Source organism: Miniopterus schreibersii (genome assembly GCF_964146895.1).
Source record: "Miniopterus schreibersii genome assembly, chromosome: X".
Lineage (NCBI taxonomy): Eukaryota > Metazoa > Chordata > Mammalia > Chiroptera > Miniopteridae > Miniopterus > Miniopterus schreibersii.
In genome coordinates this window covers 46,690,859-46,707,063 of record NC_138104.1, presented here as the reverse complement: position 1 = coordinate 46,707,063, position 16,205 = coordinate 46,690,859, and the positions used below count along the sequence as shown (strand labels likewise).

Sequence of the window (16,205 nt, the reverse complement as noted above, 5' to 3'; positions counted from 1 at the left end):
TGGTATCTTAATAAAAATTGCATTGAACCTGTAAATTGCTTTAGATAATATGGACACTTTAATAATATTAATTCTTTCAATCTATGGACATGATATATTCTTCCACTTGTTTATAACTTCCTCATTTTCTTTTTTCAGTGTTTTGTAGTTTTCTGAGTATAGGTCTTTTACATTTGTGTTGAAATTTATTCCTTGTTATCTTATTTTTTTAGTTGCATTGGTAAATGGTATTTTTTTTTTTTTTTTTAGTTTCTCTTTCTGAGAGTTCATTGTTTGTATATAAAAATGCTGTCAATTTTCTACCCAGCTACCTTGCTGAATTCATTTATCAAAACTAGTGGTACTTTGATGGAGTCTTTAGGGCTTTATATGTACAATATCATGTCATCTGCAATGATGACAGTTTTACTTCCTCATTTCCAATTTGAATACCTTTTATGCTTTCTTTCTTTCTGATGGTTGTGGCAAGGGCTTTCCAATTCTATTTTCAATTAGAGAGGTGAAAACAGAAATCACTCTTGTTCCTGTTTTGACGGGATATGGTATAATTTTTGACCTCTGAGTATGATATTGTCTGTAGGTTTGTCACATATGGCCTTCATTATGTTGAGGTATGTTCCCTCAATTCCTACTTTTCTGAGAGATTTAAAGAGAAATGGGTGTTAGGTATTGTTGAATGCTTTTTCTGGGTCTATTGATATGGTCATATGATTTTTGACATTCATTTTGTTTATGTGATGTATCACATTTATTAATTTGATAATATTATACCAGCCTTACATCTCCAGAATAAATCACACTTGTTTGTGGCACTGGATCATTTTTATGTATTGCTGGATCCAGTTTGCTAGAATTTTGTTGAGGTTTTATTATCTATATTCATCAGGGATATTGACCAATAATTTCTTTGCAGAGTCTTTATCTGGTTTGGGGATTAAGATGATGCTGGCCTTTTAAAAAGAGTTTGGGAGTTTTCCATCCTCTTAAATTTTCTGGAAAAGTTTGCAAAGACTATGTGTTAATTCTTCTTTGAATGCTCAGTAAAATTCTCCTGTAATTTCATCTGATCCAGGCCTTTTGTTTGCTGCTTCAATTTTATTAGTTGTTATGGGCCTATTCAGGTTTTCTGCCTCTTTGTGATACAGCTTTGGAAGACTGTATGCCTCTAGGAATTTTTCCATTTCCCCCAGGTTGTCCAGTTTGTTGGCATATAGGTGGTCATAGTATTTTCTTACAATCCTTTGTATTTCTGTTAGGTCAGTTGCTATATCACCTCTTTCATTTCTGATTTTATTTATTTGGGTCCTCTTTGCTTCTTGGTGAGTCTAGCTAACTGTGCATCAATCTTATTTATTTTTTCAAAGATCCAGCTCTTGGTTTCATTGATTTTTTGTGTTGGTTTTTCAGTCTCTCTATCATGTATTTCTGTGGTTATCTTTATTAATGTCTTCCCTCTACTTCCTCTGAACTTTCATTGCTGTTCTCATTCCAGTCCTTTTAGTTTGGGTTTTTTTTTTACTTAGATGGTTTAGTAGAGTTATTTCTTGTGTCTTGATGAATGCCTATACTGCTATGAACTTTCCTCTCAGGACTGTTTTTGCTGTGTCCCTTAGATTTTGGGTTGTTGCCTGTTCATTTTTATTTTTTTCAAGGGAGTGTTTGATTTTTTCTTTGATCTCATTGGTAACCCATTCATTGTTTAATAAGATGCTATTTAGCTTCCATGTGTTTGAACATTTTTTACTTTTTTTATAGTTGTTGATTTCTAGTTTCATGCCATTGTGATCTGAATAGATGTTTGATACAATTTCAATTTTATTGAATTTGTAAAGACTTGCTTTGTGCCCTCACATATGGTGTACTTTTGAGAATATTCCATATGCACTCTATAAGAATGTGTATTCTGCTGCTTTGGAATGAAATATTCTGTAAACATCAATTAAACCCATTATATCTATTGTGTCATTTAAGGTCTGTGTTTCCTTGTTGATTTTTTGTCTTGAACTGTCCAATGATGACAGTAGTGTTTAAAGTCTCCCACTATGATTGTGTTCCTGTCAGTCTCCCCCTTTATATCTACCACGAATTTTTTTACATATTTAGGTTCTTTTATTTTGGGTGCATATATATTTATAAGGGTTATTTCCTCCAGTTGGATTGATCTCTTTTGTATTATGTAGTGACTATCGTTGTCTCTTGTTATGGTCTTTCTTTTGAAGTCTATTTTGTCAGAAATAAGTATTTCTACTCCAGCTTTATTTTCATTTCCATTTGCATCGAATATTTTTTTCCATACCTTCACTTTTAGCCTGTGTGAGTATTTTGCTAACAAGTGTGTTTCTTATAGACAGAATTTGTTTGAGTTTTATTTTTTTATCCATTTAGCTACCTTATGTCTTTTGATATGAGCATTTATTATATTTACATTTACGGTTAATAATGTTAGATACTTGTTGAATGCCTTTTTCACCCTTTAGTCCCATGTACATATCTCTTGATATTTCTTTTTATTCTTAAAGCAGTACTTTTAGCATTTCTTAAAATGTTGGATTGTTGATCCTGACTCCTTTAGCCTTCTTTTGTCAGTGAATCTCTTTATTTTACTTTCAATTTTAAATGATAGCCTTGCTGGATAAAGCAGTCTTGGTTGCATATTCTTGATTTTCATTACTGTGAGAACTTCATGCCACTCCCTTCTAGCCTGAAGTGTTTCTGTTGAGAAATCTGCTGTTAGCCATATGGGGTTCCCTTTTTGGTCACTGACTGTCTCTCACTTGCAGCCCTTAAGATTCTCTCTTTTTCCTTAACATTTCCCATTTTAATTATAATGTGTCTTGGAGTGGTTCTCTTTGGGGGCCTCTTGATTGACACCCTCTGTGCTTTCTGTACTTGTGTGGCTTTCTCTCTTGCCAGTGTAAGGAAATTCTTTTCATTATTTCCTCAACCAAGTTCTCTATCCCTTGCTTTCTCCCTCCCCCTCTAGTAGCCCTATGATGCTAATGTTGTTTTACTTAATGCTGTCCCAAAGATCCCTTAGACTGTCCTCATGCTTTTTAAGTGTTTATCTTTTTGCTGCTCTGATTGAGTGTTTTTTTCTGCCTTATCTTCTAAGTTATTTATTCTGTCCTCTGCTTCATTGAGCCTGCTGTTAATTCCTTCCACCATATTGTTGATATCAGATATAGTACTCTTTATTTCTGCTTGGTTCTTATTTATAATATTTAGCTTTTTCATGTTTTCACTAAGTTTCTCAACCTTTCCATTAAGTGTCTTGTTCTCATTAATTTCCTTGAGCATCATTATAACCATTATTCTGAAGTTTGCTTCTGATAACTTGCCAAACTCCATATCATCATGGTCTTTTTCTGGCAAATTTTCCTTTTCTTTAGTTTGTGTGTTGTTTCTTTGTGTCCTCATTTTGGTGAATCTTAGTGTTTTTATCTATATCTTAGATATATTTGCTGTCTCCTATTCTTGTGGGGTGGGATTTTGTAGTGTATGTCCAGTGGAGCCCAGAGTTGTGTTTTCCTTATACTTCTGAACTATTTGCTCTAGGCATGTCCCTTTTGTGGGTGTCCCTTTTGTGGGTTCTTTGGGCTTTCCTACTGTGATTGTGTCTAGATTTTTTTTTTGACCCATTCTTGGGAGGACTCTCTTCTATGATTGGCTAACTGTGTGGTTCAGCCCTAACCACATAGTGTGAGCTGTTGTATGGGTGCCTACAGGGCAAGAAAATACACAACCAAATTGCTAGGAAACAAGTCATATCTTATAAAATATACTGACAATCACAATAAAAAACATCACAAGTGAAAGTAGAATTGGAAAAGTGAAAGCAGAACAGAAATACTACAGCAAAAAAAAAAAAAAAAGAGAGAAAGCAAGAAAGCAAGAGAAAGAAAAAATAGATTGAGAGGGGGAAAGGATATTATTGCTAATAGTATTGAAAAACAAAATATAATAATAAAGTAAAATAAAAAGTAAAAACAAATAAGCTATTGGAAGATAAAAGAAGCAGGAAAAAGTTTCTGAAAGAAGGGCAAACAAAAATGTAAGGGTAGAGCATAGGAACTGAAATACAGTTGAAAAAAATACAATAAAGAGACAAACAGTAACAAATATCAGAAAAACAGGAAGACAGGGAGAAAAATTAAAGAAAGAAGAAACAAAGAAAAAAAAGTTATGCCAATGGAACAAGAAGAGAGAGAAAGATAAAACAAGGGCAGGGAGGAAGTCCAATCGGAGATTTTGGGGAAACATTTGAGATAAACTGTAAACTTATTCTTTATAATGATACTGTCTCAAGAATTAAGCAGAGAATATCAATGAAATGTTGATAATGGAACAAAAGACAAAACAAAAGAAAACAAAACAAAAAAATCAAGCAAAGCTAAACAAATTTTTTTTTTTAATTAATTACAAATTTTAAAAATTAAAAAATATTTAAAGAGAATTTTTATGAAGTTTCTTTATCTTTGTTGTTGAGAATATTACAGATGTCCCCTTTTAATCTTCACTTGATCCCCTCTACACTGCATCCACCCCACCCTCAGGCTTTTACCACACCAATGTCTTTGTCCACGGGCTATGCTTATAATAATATAAGTTCTTTGATTAATCTCCCCCCACCCATTCCCTCTTTCCTGCCTTCCCTCTGAGACCCCTCAGTCTGTTCCATGCTTTTATTTCTCTGGATCCACTTTGTTCATCAGTTTATTTTGTTTATTATATTCACCATATAAGTGAGATCATGTGGTGCTTGTCTTTTGCTGACTGGCTTATTTCACTTAGCATCATACTTTCTAGTTCCCTCCACGTTGTTCCAAATGATGAAAGATCCTTTTTCACAGCTGCATAGTATTCCATGGTGTAAATGTGCCACAGCTTTTTTATCCATTCATCTACTGATGGGCACTTGGGCTGTTTCCAGATCTTAGCTATTGTAAACTGCTCTGCTTTGAACATAGGGGTGCATAAGTTCTTTGTGATTGGTGTTTCAGGTTCCTTAGGATATATTCCTAGAAGTGGGATCACTGGTCAAATGGCAGGACAATTTTTAATCTTTTGAGGAAACTCCATACTGCTTTCCATAGTGGTTGTACCAGTCTGCATTCCCACCAGCAGTGTACTAGAGTGCACTTTTTTCCACACCCTTGCCCATACTTGTTGATTTATTTGTTGATGGTAGCCATTCTGACAGGTGTGAAGTGATACCTCATTGTTGTTCTAATTTGCACCTCTCTGATTATTAATGATGTTGAGCATTTTTTCTTACCTCTCTTAGCCATATGTATGCCCTCTTTGGAGAAGTGTCTATTTAGGTCCTTCGCCCATTTTTTAATTGGATTTTTTGTCTTCCTTTTGTTAAGTTGTATGAATTCCTTATATTTTGGATATTAACCCTTTATCAGATGTGTTGTTGGCAAATATGTTCTCCCATACAGTGAGCTCCCTTTTAGTTTGGTTGATAGTTTCTTTTGCTGTGCAGAAGCTTTTTATTTTGCAGTCCCATTTGTTTATTTTCTCTTGCCCTAGGAGATGTATCAGCAAACATAGCATTATGAGAGATGTCTGAGATTTTGCTGCCTATGTTTTCCTTTAAGAGTTTTATGTTTTCATGCCTTACACTTAAGTCTTTTATCCATTTTGAATTTACTTTTGTGTATGGTGAAAGTTGGTGATCTACTTTCATTTTTTTTATGTACTTGTCCAATTTTCCCAGCACCATTTATTGAAAAGACTGTGTTTACTTTACTGTATGTTCTTACCTCTTTTGTCAAATATTAATTGATCATAAAGGCATGGGTCAATTTCTGGGTTCTCTGTTCTGTTCCACTGATTGACATGTCTAGTCTTGTGCCAGTACCAGGCTGTTTGGATTACAGTGGATTTGTAGTATAACTTGATATTTGGTATCGTGATCCCTCCAACTTTGTTCTTCTTTCTTACGATTGCCATGGCTATTCGGGATGGTTTTTGGTTCCATATTAATTTTCTAAGTGTTTTTTCTAGATTTGTGAAATATGCTGTTGGTATTTTAATAGGGGTTGCATTAAATTTATAGATTGCTTTGGGTAATATGGACATTTTAATGATATTAATTCTTCCAATCCATGAACATGTCATATTTTTTCATTTGTTTATATCTTCCTCTCTTTCTTTTTTCAGTGTCCTGTAGTTTTCTGAGTAAAGGTCTTTTACATCTTTGGTTATGTTCATTCTTAGATATTTTATTTTATTTTTGTTGCAGTGGTCAATGGGTTTTTTTTTTAGTTCTCTTTCTGAGAGTTCATTATTGGTGTATAAAAATGCCTTTGATTTCTGGGCATTAATTTTGTATCCTGCTACCTTGCTGAATTAATTTATTAAATCTAATTGTTTTTTGGTGGAATCTTTAAGGTTCTTTAAGTACAATATCATGTCATCTGCAAATAATGACAGTTTTGTTTCTTCCTTTCCAATTTAGATGCCTTTTATGTTTTCTTCTTGTCTGACCACTGTGGCAAAGACTTCCAGTTCTATGTTGAATAAGAGTGGTGAAAGCGCACATCCCTGTCTTGTTCCAGTTCTTAATCTTTTCTCCCTTTTTTCTAAAAAAAAAGGCAATCAGGTGAGTTTCATTTGAGCAGCTTATGTTATCCTAGGCTCACTGTTTTGTATGTTGATTTCAGGTCTCCTGGGAAGTACTTATGTATCAGTCAATGTCAGGAGTTGTCTAAGTTTGGCTCTGATGTCCTTAGGTAGTTGACTGATCTGAGGCTCTCTGTGGGCCACCTCCACGTGTCAGGTATTTCGCCTTTCCCTTGTGGTTGCCCAGTCTTACTCTAGATTCTTCTGAAAAGTCTTTAAGGTTCAGGTTGGTTAGTGTAGCTCAGTATATTTCTCCCTTTAATTAGAGGTTTCCTTGTCAGGCACTCACTGTGGGGAAGTCAGTTTCTGTTTCAAAGCCAGCTCCTTAGTCTCTACCTTATCCTCCAATTCTAGTTCCCCATGCAATGGCCTGCTGTAGTTTCAGATTGACTTCAGTCTGTTGTCTTTTCTGTATGGGCATTTTTAGTGGCCTGGGCTCAGTGGGTTTGATTAAAAAAACATTCCTTTGAGCACTGTGCCTGCCAAGCCCCCAGCAGTGGTTTTAAGCTTTTCCTCCAGTTCCCATACAATAGTCTCTGAGATTCTTATTCTTGTATTGTATTCCTATGAGCTGTTCTCCCTTCCCTCTCAGGACTGTGCCCTCAGGGGATATCTGGGGCTTCACTGAGCTGAACCAGTCTTTCCTATTGGGGGTGGTGCTCCTAGTCTTCAGGAGAGGTAGGCATGCTCTGCCCCTCTTTTCCCAGTTTTAGTTGGATGCTTATTTCAAATTCCCCACAATGCAGACACAAATCCCAGTTTCCACTGGTCTGTCTTTCTAATGCAAGCCAGGCAGCTGGACCCTTGCTCAGCAATCAAAAACACACAAAGCAACACACAAGCAGAGAATCTGCTCTGCGAGGTCCTGTTACCTCCGCACCTTGGTACCAACCAAGATTTGTCACAAAGTCAGCCCCCCCACAGCTCCCCTGCACAGCTGATCTCAGTAAAGGTGTTGCAGCTCCTTGGGCACTATCACAGCTCCCCTCAGACCTGGTCAAAAAGCCTGATTAGCCACACCCAGCAGCTCTGGTGGTGGAGGACCCAAGACTTCCCACAGGCAGCTCTGGAGACTGGAGTCCTAATGCTCCATTCTGGCAGTTCTGGATCCTCTCTGGGGACATCTGGAAGGCTCTCTTTCCCTTCCCCATACCACATGAAATAAATGCTTTCTGGGGTTGAAAAGAGTGTCTTATTAGATGGCAGAAGTGCCCTGTAGGTGGCTGCTCATTGTAGCCCTCTGGCCCCATTGTTTTTAGGAGCCACACACTGTGGGACAGCCCTTCTTATCGTCAACACCAGGTGTGAAAAATGCTTCTTGAGGCCTTCATTAGAAGCTTTGTTTCACTGGGAAGGCACAGTCCTCTCTTCACAGGGACACTGTTCCGCTCAATCCTTGTGCCCTCTGTACATGGACTCTCCTCATGTTCTCCTCAGCTCTGGGTTTGAGATTCCAGCTTATTGTTGCCAGTCCACACTCCCAAAGGGAGGGAGCTTTGCAACCTCTAGCCCTAGGGTCTTGGTGCTCAGCATAGGCTGCAGGAGGACTCCCCCTTCTTATGATCCCCCTCTATTACGAGACTCTATGATGTTTCCTCAGTGTTCCTTGAAATATTTCTACTCAGGTATATTTCTCTGGTTTTTCCAAGCTGTATTTTGGTGGTAAATCAAGTCTATAGGTGGGAGCACAGGCATTCAGCTTCTTGTCACAATGCAACCATCTTCTCCATATCCAAGCCTGGTACAATATTCACAAATCAATAAATGTGATACATCATATAAACAAATTGAAAGACAGAAGTTACATGATTGTATCGATAGATGCAAAAAAAGCATTTGGCAAAATCCAACACTCATTTTTTATAAAATCTCTTAGCAAAGTTGTAATAAAGAGATCATACCTCAACATAATAAAGGCCTACATGACAAACCAACAGCTAACATCATAATCAATGTGCAAAACCTAAAAGCATTTCCCCAAAGATCAGGAATAAGACTGGGGTGTCCACTTTCACCACTCTTATTCAACATAGTACTGGAAGTCTTAGCCACAGCTATCAGACAAAATAAAACATAAAAGTCATCTAAATTGGAAAAGAGAAAGTAAAACTGTCATTATTTGCAGATGACATGATACCATACTTAGAAAATCTTGAAGACTCCACCAAGAACTACTATATTTAATCAATGAATTCAGTAAGGTAGCAGGATATAAAGTTAACATCCAGAAATTTGTTCTGGTGTGACCTGCAACAGACGCCCACCAGAGTTTGTGTTTGAATTTTGGAGCCTTTATTAGCTGGCCAGCGGCTACAGTTGCAGCGTCTCACCCATGTAAGAGCCGAACTGCAGCCCTGACCCTCAGTTCTTCCCACATTTTATACTCAGTAACTACAAAGTCAACTATGGTAAAGGGGCTTCTAATAATTTGATAATTTGTTAGGTTGTCAACTTTTGTAACATGAAACAAGGGGGGGGGGGGCTTAGTAACATAAAAGGGATGATTTAAACACAATGTCTTACATTGAGTAATGGGGTTATGCTTGACCGGAATGTGACTGGTTTGTTTTATTTTTCTACAGGACTTCAGGGGAGCGGTAATTCTTGGGCTAGCTTGTCAGGCCTTGTCCTGTACAATAGGGATCTTTTTCTACCTTTACTGTTAGTTCCTTAGGCGTTCTTCTGGCCATGGTGGCCAGAACAAAATTGATGGCATTTTTATACATAGACAATGAACTCTAAGAAAGAGAAACCTGAAAAACAACCCCATTTACCATTGCAACAAAACAAATTAAGATACTTACTAATAAGCTTAATCAAGGAGATAAAAGACCTGTACTCAGAAAACTACAGTACCTTGTAAAAATTGGTAGAGGTATATATAAAGAAGAGGAAAAATATACCTTATTTATGGATTTGAAGAATTAATATCATTAAAATGTTCATACTACCCAAAGCAATCCATACGTTCTATGCAATCCCTATTAAAATACCAATAGCATATTTCACAGATCTAGAACAAACACTTAGAAAATTTATATGGAACCAAAAAACACCCTGAACAGCCACAGCAATCTTGAGAAAGAAGAACAAATTTGGAGGAATCACAATATCAGTTATTATGTTATATTAAAAAGTCACCATAATCAAAAGACCCTGGTACTGTCGATAATAACAGATATATAGCCCGGCTGGGCATGGCTCAGCAGTTGAGCGTCGACCTAGGATCCAGGCGATAGGGGTTCGATTTCCAGTCAAGGCACATGCCTGGATTGTGGGCTTGATCAATGACTCTGTCATCATTGATGTTTCTGTCTCTCTCTCCCTCTCCTTTCCTCTCTCTGAAATCAATAAAGATATATTAAAAAAAAAAAAAAAGAACAAATATAGATCAGTAGAACAGAACTACGATCCCAGAAATTGACCCAAGCCATTACACTCAATTAATATTTGTAAAAGGAGGCAGGAGCATGCAATGAAGTAAAGATAGTTTCTTCAATAAATCATGTGGGGAAAATTCGACAGATGCATGCAAAAGAAATGAAACTAAACTAACCACTTACATCATAAAAAATAATAAACTCAATATGAATAAAAGACTTAAATGTAAGACTTGAAAGCATAAATACCTTGGAAGAACACGTAGGCAACAAAATCTCAGACATTTCTTGCAGCATTATGTTTGCTGATACATCTAGGGCAAGTGAAACAGTGGAGAAAATAAATAAATTGGACTAAATCTAACTAAAAACTTCTGCACAGCAAAAGAAAGCATCGACAAAACAAAAAGGAAACCCACTGTATGGGAAAACATATTTTTAAATGACACATCTGATAAAAGTTTAATATTCAAAAAATATAAGGAACTAATATAATTTAACAAAAGAAAGAGAAACAATCCAATTAAAAAAATGGCCAAAGTACCTAAATAGACACTTCTCCAAAGGGGATATACAGATGGACAAGAGACATATGAAAAAATGTTCAAAGTCATGAATCAGCAGAGAGATTCAAATTAAAACAATAAAGAGATACCCCTTTACACCTATCAGAATGGCTACCATCAACAAATCAACAAATGACAAATGCTAGCGAGGATATGGAGAGCCCAGCCAGGCATGGCTCAGTGGTTGAGTATTGACCTAGTATCCAAGAGATCGCTGTTCGATTCCCTCTCAGGGCACATGCTGGAGTTGGGGGTTCAATTCCCAGTCGGGGGTGTGCTGGAGGCAGCCGATCAATGACGACTCTCTCATCATTGATGTTTCTATCTCTCTCTCTCCCTCTCCCTTCCTCTATCTGAAATTAATAAAGATATATTTTAAAAAATGATATGGAAAAAAGGGAACCTTAGTACACTGCTGATGGGAATGCAGAGTGGTGTAGCCATTATGGAAAACATAATGGGGTTTCCTCAAAAAATTAAATGTTGAACTGCCTTGTAAAGCAGTGATCCCACTACTAGGAACATATCCTAAGAAACCCAAAACACCAATCAAAAAGAACTTATGCATCCTTATGTTCATAGCAGCACAATTTATGTAAATCTGGAAACAACCCAAGTGCCCAGCAGTAGATGTGTGGATAAAAAACCCAAGATTCATTCACACCATGGATTACTATGCAGCTGTAAAAAAGAAGGATCTCTTGCCTTTTGGGACAGCATAGATGGTACTGGAGAGCATTATGCTAAGCAAAATAAGTCAGGGAAAGACAACTATCCCATGATCTCACTCATATGTGGAATATAATGAACAAAATAAACTGATGAACAAAATAAATCCAGAGACATAGAAACATGGAACAGAATTAAGAATCTCAGAAGGATGGCAGGGTGGGGGAGTGGATAGGTAGAGATTAATCATAGAACTTATATGCATAAATGCATAACCCATGGACACAAACAAAAGTATGGAGAAGGCTTGGGGGAGGGGCAAATGTGGGGTGGATGGGACTAATGGGAAGAAAAAAAAAGGTGACATCTGTAATACTTTCAACAATAAATATAAATTATAAAAAAAAGTTCATGTATCTACATATTTTATAACCTATTTCTGTATTTTTATTTTCTTTGGTGATATAATGTTTTTTTTTTCATGATCCTTGTAGCATTTTTTTACTTCTGTACATTTGTAGGAACAGTTTTCTCTTCTAGTGTTTACAAACTGGTTTCAGTAAGTTAAGACCTTCAGCCATAAGCCCATTCAAAATTTCTGGGCTATTTGGTTAGCAGGGCTCATGACCAAAACAACTGGCGATGTCCATGTGTAGACTTAATACTTCAACCCATGAGTAGGGTTGTTGGTCCAGATCGAAGCTACATCAATGGGTGTTCTGGCAGTGCCGTCATCAGTTCTTTAATAGGGGGAAGTGAAGATGCTTCTCTGTCCGTTAGTGTGTGGAGCTATAACCAGAAACGCAAGTTGATTGGGCAGTCTGCAAGACTGCAGTTGGTTCCATGGTTGGGAGACTGTTACTTTGGGAAAAAGTGATATCATACCTGTTATGTATGTAAGTTCATTGGGCTGCCCCTGTGACTCCATGTGCTGGGATTTCATGTGGATGCCTCTGGGGACATAGATTGGTCTATTATTATCAGGTCTATTAGTTTCTTTTGTTGATGTGGATCTTGCTGTGTCTGTGTATGTAGTGCTGGTGGTAGAACCACAGACACGTGAGGCTGGAGCTGCTAAGTCTACAGGTAGATGTGGTTTATTCTGTGTCTACAGACAGGTCTATGTTCAATGTGCCTGCTACTATAGGTGAAAGGCTCCCTTTCCAAAGCATCTCTCCTTGGTCTTAGGTCAGACCCAGGTTTTACAACTTCTTTCTTGGATACTGAATCTCCCACAAAGGAACTGTTCCCCATAAACATTGTGAAATCAGTGTTTCTATAGAAGGACATTTGTTGGAGATCTCTTCTTCTGCAATATTGCTGACCTCATTCTCAGGATTCTACTTTGTCTGGATTTTCACAAAGGCTTGAAGAAACATAAATATCATATACCAAAGTGAATTTTGAGATAAACTGTCTTGATGGATTTTCAAAATAATGTTTAACCAATTAATGGTTTTGTGACTATTTGGAGATGAATAGAGTATTTGCAGGTAGAATTCTTTTAGTGGGAGCTGAGCAGTTAATGTAATGCCTTCAAGAGTTTAGACTGGTTGTAACCCTACAAATACTTCACATAAAGTTTGAAAGAGAGCTTCAATGAGACAATGTTGAGAACTTCATAGGTGTTTCTTACTCAAAAGAGGAAAAGTTAACTGATATTAGACTCTTCCTGGAAAAATCAAGATTGTAAAACTTAGGTTTACAGCTAATAGGAAGACAATTGTAAAGGAGACAGGGCAACTTTAGATGGCTCACACCCCACAGCTCCCTGAAATATACAGCAAAGCACCGTGTGCAGAGTTGTATATTCTGCTCATTCAAGAAGTAGCACTGATGAAATGTAGATGTACTTTTACAGATGTATTTCTAAGTCTGATTATCAAGTGACTAACTGCTGGTGTAAGTAACATTTCTCCTTGGTCAAAGCAACAGGTGAAACTATAATAGGAAATGAGGATTGAATTATTGAAATTCAAATCATTCCATATAACATGAGAAAGTGTTCTACATTAGCTTAAAAATCTTCCAGGTCTAGAAAATACCAGTCAAATAATACCTTCACTCTCCCCAAGGTTTTAAGGTAGTGGACATTTTATACTCATGTGAGTCATAAGATTTATCCAGAAACTGTTTACATGATCCATAAACTTCATGACTACAATGGTGATCATATGACTGTCTAGAAATTGAAAGTAAATCAAGAATGTGTACATTAGAGTCGAAATATCGGATAAAGATTTTAAAAAGAGTAAAAAGAAACAGAGGATGCTGACACAACTTCATTCCCCAAAGGCAGGTATCTCTAACTTGCAAAGATGAAAATACTTAACTTTAGATAATGTTGTAAAGATTATTTGTTACATAAGACTGGACATTTATCCCCCCCCCAGAGGTACACAGAATTATTTATTCATTTTGTTTTGTTTTTTTACTGTTTAAAATTTTTATTTTTAATTTACATAAAATTTACTCTTTTTTGGTGTTTAATTCTGATTTTTGAAAAATAAAATCATGTACTTACCACCATAATCAAAAAAACTTTCATTCACTCATTCTGTCCATTTCCAGTAAACCCTCCCCCTAGCCCTTAACCCCTGGCAATGACTGGTTTGTTCTCCATTAGTAAAGTTTTGTGTTTTCCAGAATGTCATATAAATGAAATAATACAGTATCTAGCTTGATTTTGACTGCTCCAGCTTTGTTATATTTTATTGTTTTTGTTGTTGACAGTATTACAGATGTCCCCCATCCCCCCCTTTGCTCTCATCTATCCAGCCTCCGTCCCACCCTAGGCTTTTATCACACTACTGTGTCCATGGGCTATGAATATATGCATATATGTTTGTGTACAACTGCATTAACTAAGTTTGACTAGAAAGTCATAAGATGTGTGGTAAACAAAACTCTAAGATGCCCTCAGTGATCTCCACCCCATTGTGCACACTTTACATAACCTCTTTTTTTATTAAAAAATTATATTTACTTAGAAGCATTCAGAATGTCAACATAACAGCTGCAATTTTTTTTTTTCCAATTACAGAATGGCTTTCAGTTAACAGAACAACAATCATTTCATATAAGCTACATCAGAGACAAATAAAGATGAAAAAACTACTATCCCCATATCTAACTAATTTGTGCTGTACACCAACAAGAACCTGCTTTAAATTTCCATGCCAGTTTACAACCCCTATACTATACCAGGCAAAGTTAGTGGCTATTGAAAATACCACCAGGACAGGACTATCTAAAAACACATTTGGTGGTGTGTTAACTATACAAAAGAAGACACTATGGTTTAAAAAACAAATCTTACACAACTTCACACTTCAATTTTTTTCTTTAAAAGGAATAAGTTGTGTACAGTGGTTTTGAATGCTTTATAGACAAGAAAAAAACTGCACTAGATCCAATTTATGCATCATCATCTTCTTCTTCACCTTCTTCCTCTTCTTCTTCATCTTCCTCATCTTCCTCCTCTTCTTTTTTTTTTTTTTTCTTTTTTTTTTCTTGCATTTTTCTGCCTTGACAACTCCCTTTTTGGCCTTATCCAGCTTTACTTTAGCTAGGTACTCTGCAATACCCTTTTCATATTTCTCCTTCAACTTAGCAGCCTTTTTTTCCATAAGGCTGTTTGTCATCTGCAGCAGTGTTATTCCACACCACTCTGAGCTTCTTTGAAACACCACCAGGCCAGGATGCTCTCCTTTGGTTTTTGGGCAATATTCGGAACAAAATAAGAATAAGGCTGAAGGAGGCCTCTTGGGTGCATTGGGATCCTGGAATTTCTTTTTTGTTTCCCCTTTAGGAAGGATATAAGTTTTCATTTCTCTCTCATAATGGGCCTTGTCTGTCTTTGCCATGTCTTCAAATTTTCCTTTCTCTTTAGCAGACATGGTCTTCCACCTCTCTGAGCACCTCTTAGAAAACTCTGAGAAGTTGACTGAAACAAATGGGTGCTGCTTCTTGTGCTCCTCTAGACAAGTTTGCACAAAGAAAGCATATGATAACATTTTGCCTCTCAGCTTCTTAGGATCTCCTTTGCCCATGTTTAATTACTTTTCCTCAGTGAGCACAGTCACCCAGTACCCATCTGGATCACACTTGGTCCAAGGCTGTTTTTATGGGGCTCAATGTGCTGCAATGGCTGTGAGAGCGAGAGCCAGACACAATCTCCTCACTCTCCCCACTCTGTAACATTACTCTCCCTGCATAACCTTTTGGATTATAAATATTATATACTTTAGTCCTATGATTAAGGTTATGTTTTATAGAACAGATTTCTTTAAGAAAGGGATGTTATCTACAGGTGCCTGACCCAAACATATTGACTCTTTAAATTTAGATCTAGAGGTCAGAGATGAAGACATAGATTTAAGGTTTGAGAAGGATTCAATGTCAAGAATAATTTTCATTACTGGACTTGAAAATGAAGTCAGACTTGTGGGAAGGAATATATGTGGCCTCTGGCAGTTGAAAGTTGTCCCTGAGTGAAAAATCAACAAGGAAATGGGGACTCAGTTCTACAATCATAATGAATTGAATTTTTCTAACTCACTGAATGAATTTAAAAGCAGACTCTTCCCCAGAGCATTCAGATGAGAACTTAGTCCATAAGAGAACTTATGGACTGTAGAACTTAGTCCTATAAGTACTTTATGTATCCTTTGGATTTTAAAAATACCCAGTTCCATGTAATAAACAAATTTTAGAACATCATTCAAAGATAAGTCTTTATTCAATCTTTGCAAGTTACAGACTTTTCCAAAAAGGCTGAAACTTTCAGCTTTGTAAAATAACACCAAATCTCTGAGCAGAAAACCCAGTACACTGTTCCTGAGTTTCTGATCTACAAAACTATGAGGTAATAAATGAGGCTTGTTTTAAGTCATTAAGTTTGTGATGGTTTGTTATGCAACAATAGAAAACAAATATAGATTTAGGTGCCTAAAATTGA

At 36.6% G+C, this 16,205-nt stretch overlaps 1 pseudogene across 1 annotated transcript; it reads right to left on the bottom strand.

Moving 5' to 3' along the window:
* Window positions 1-14,662: 14,662 nt before the first annotated feature.
* On the bottom strand, window positions 14,663-15,297 carry LOC308550942 (high mobility group protein B1 pseudogene; annotated as a pseudogene). Its single transcript has one exon. The product of its transcript is annotated as a high mobility group protein B1 pseudogene (transcript).
* Between the last annotated feature and the right edge of the window lie 908 nt (window positions 15,298-16,205).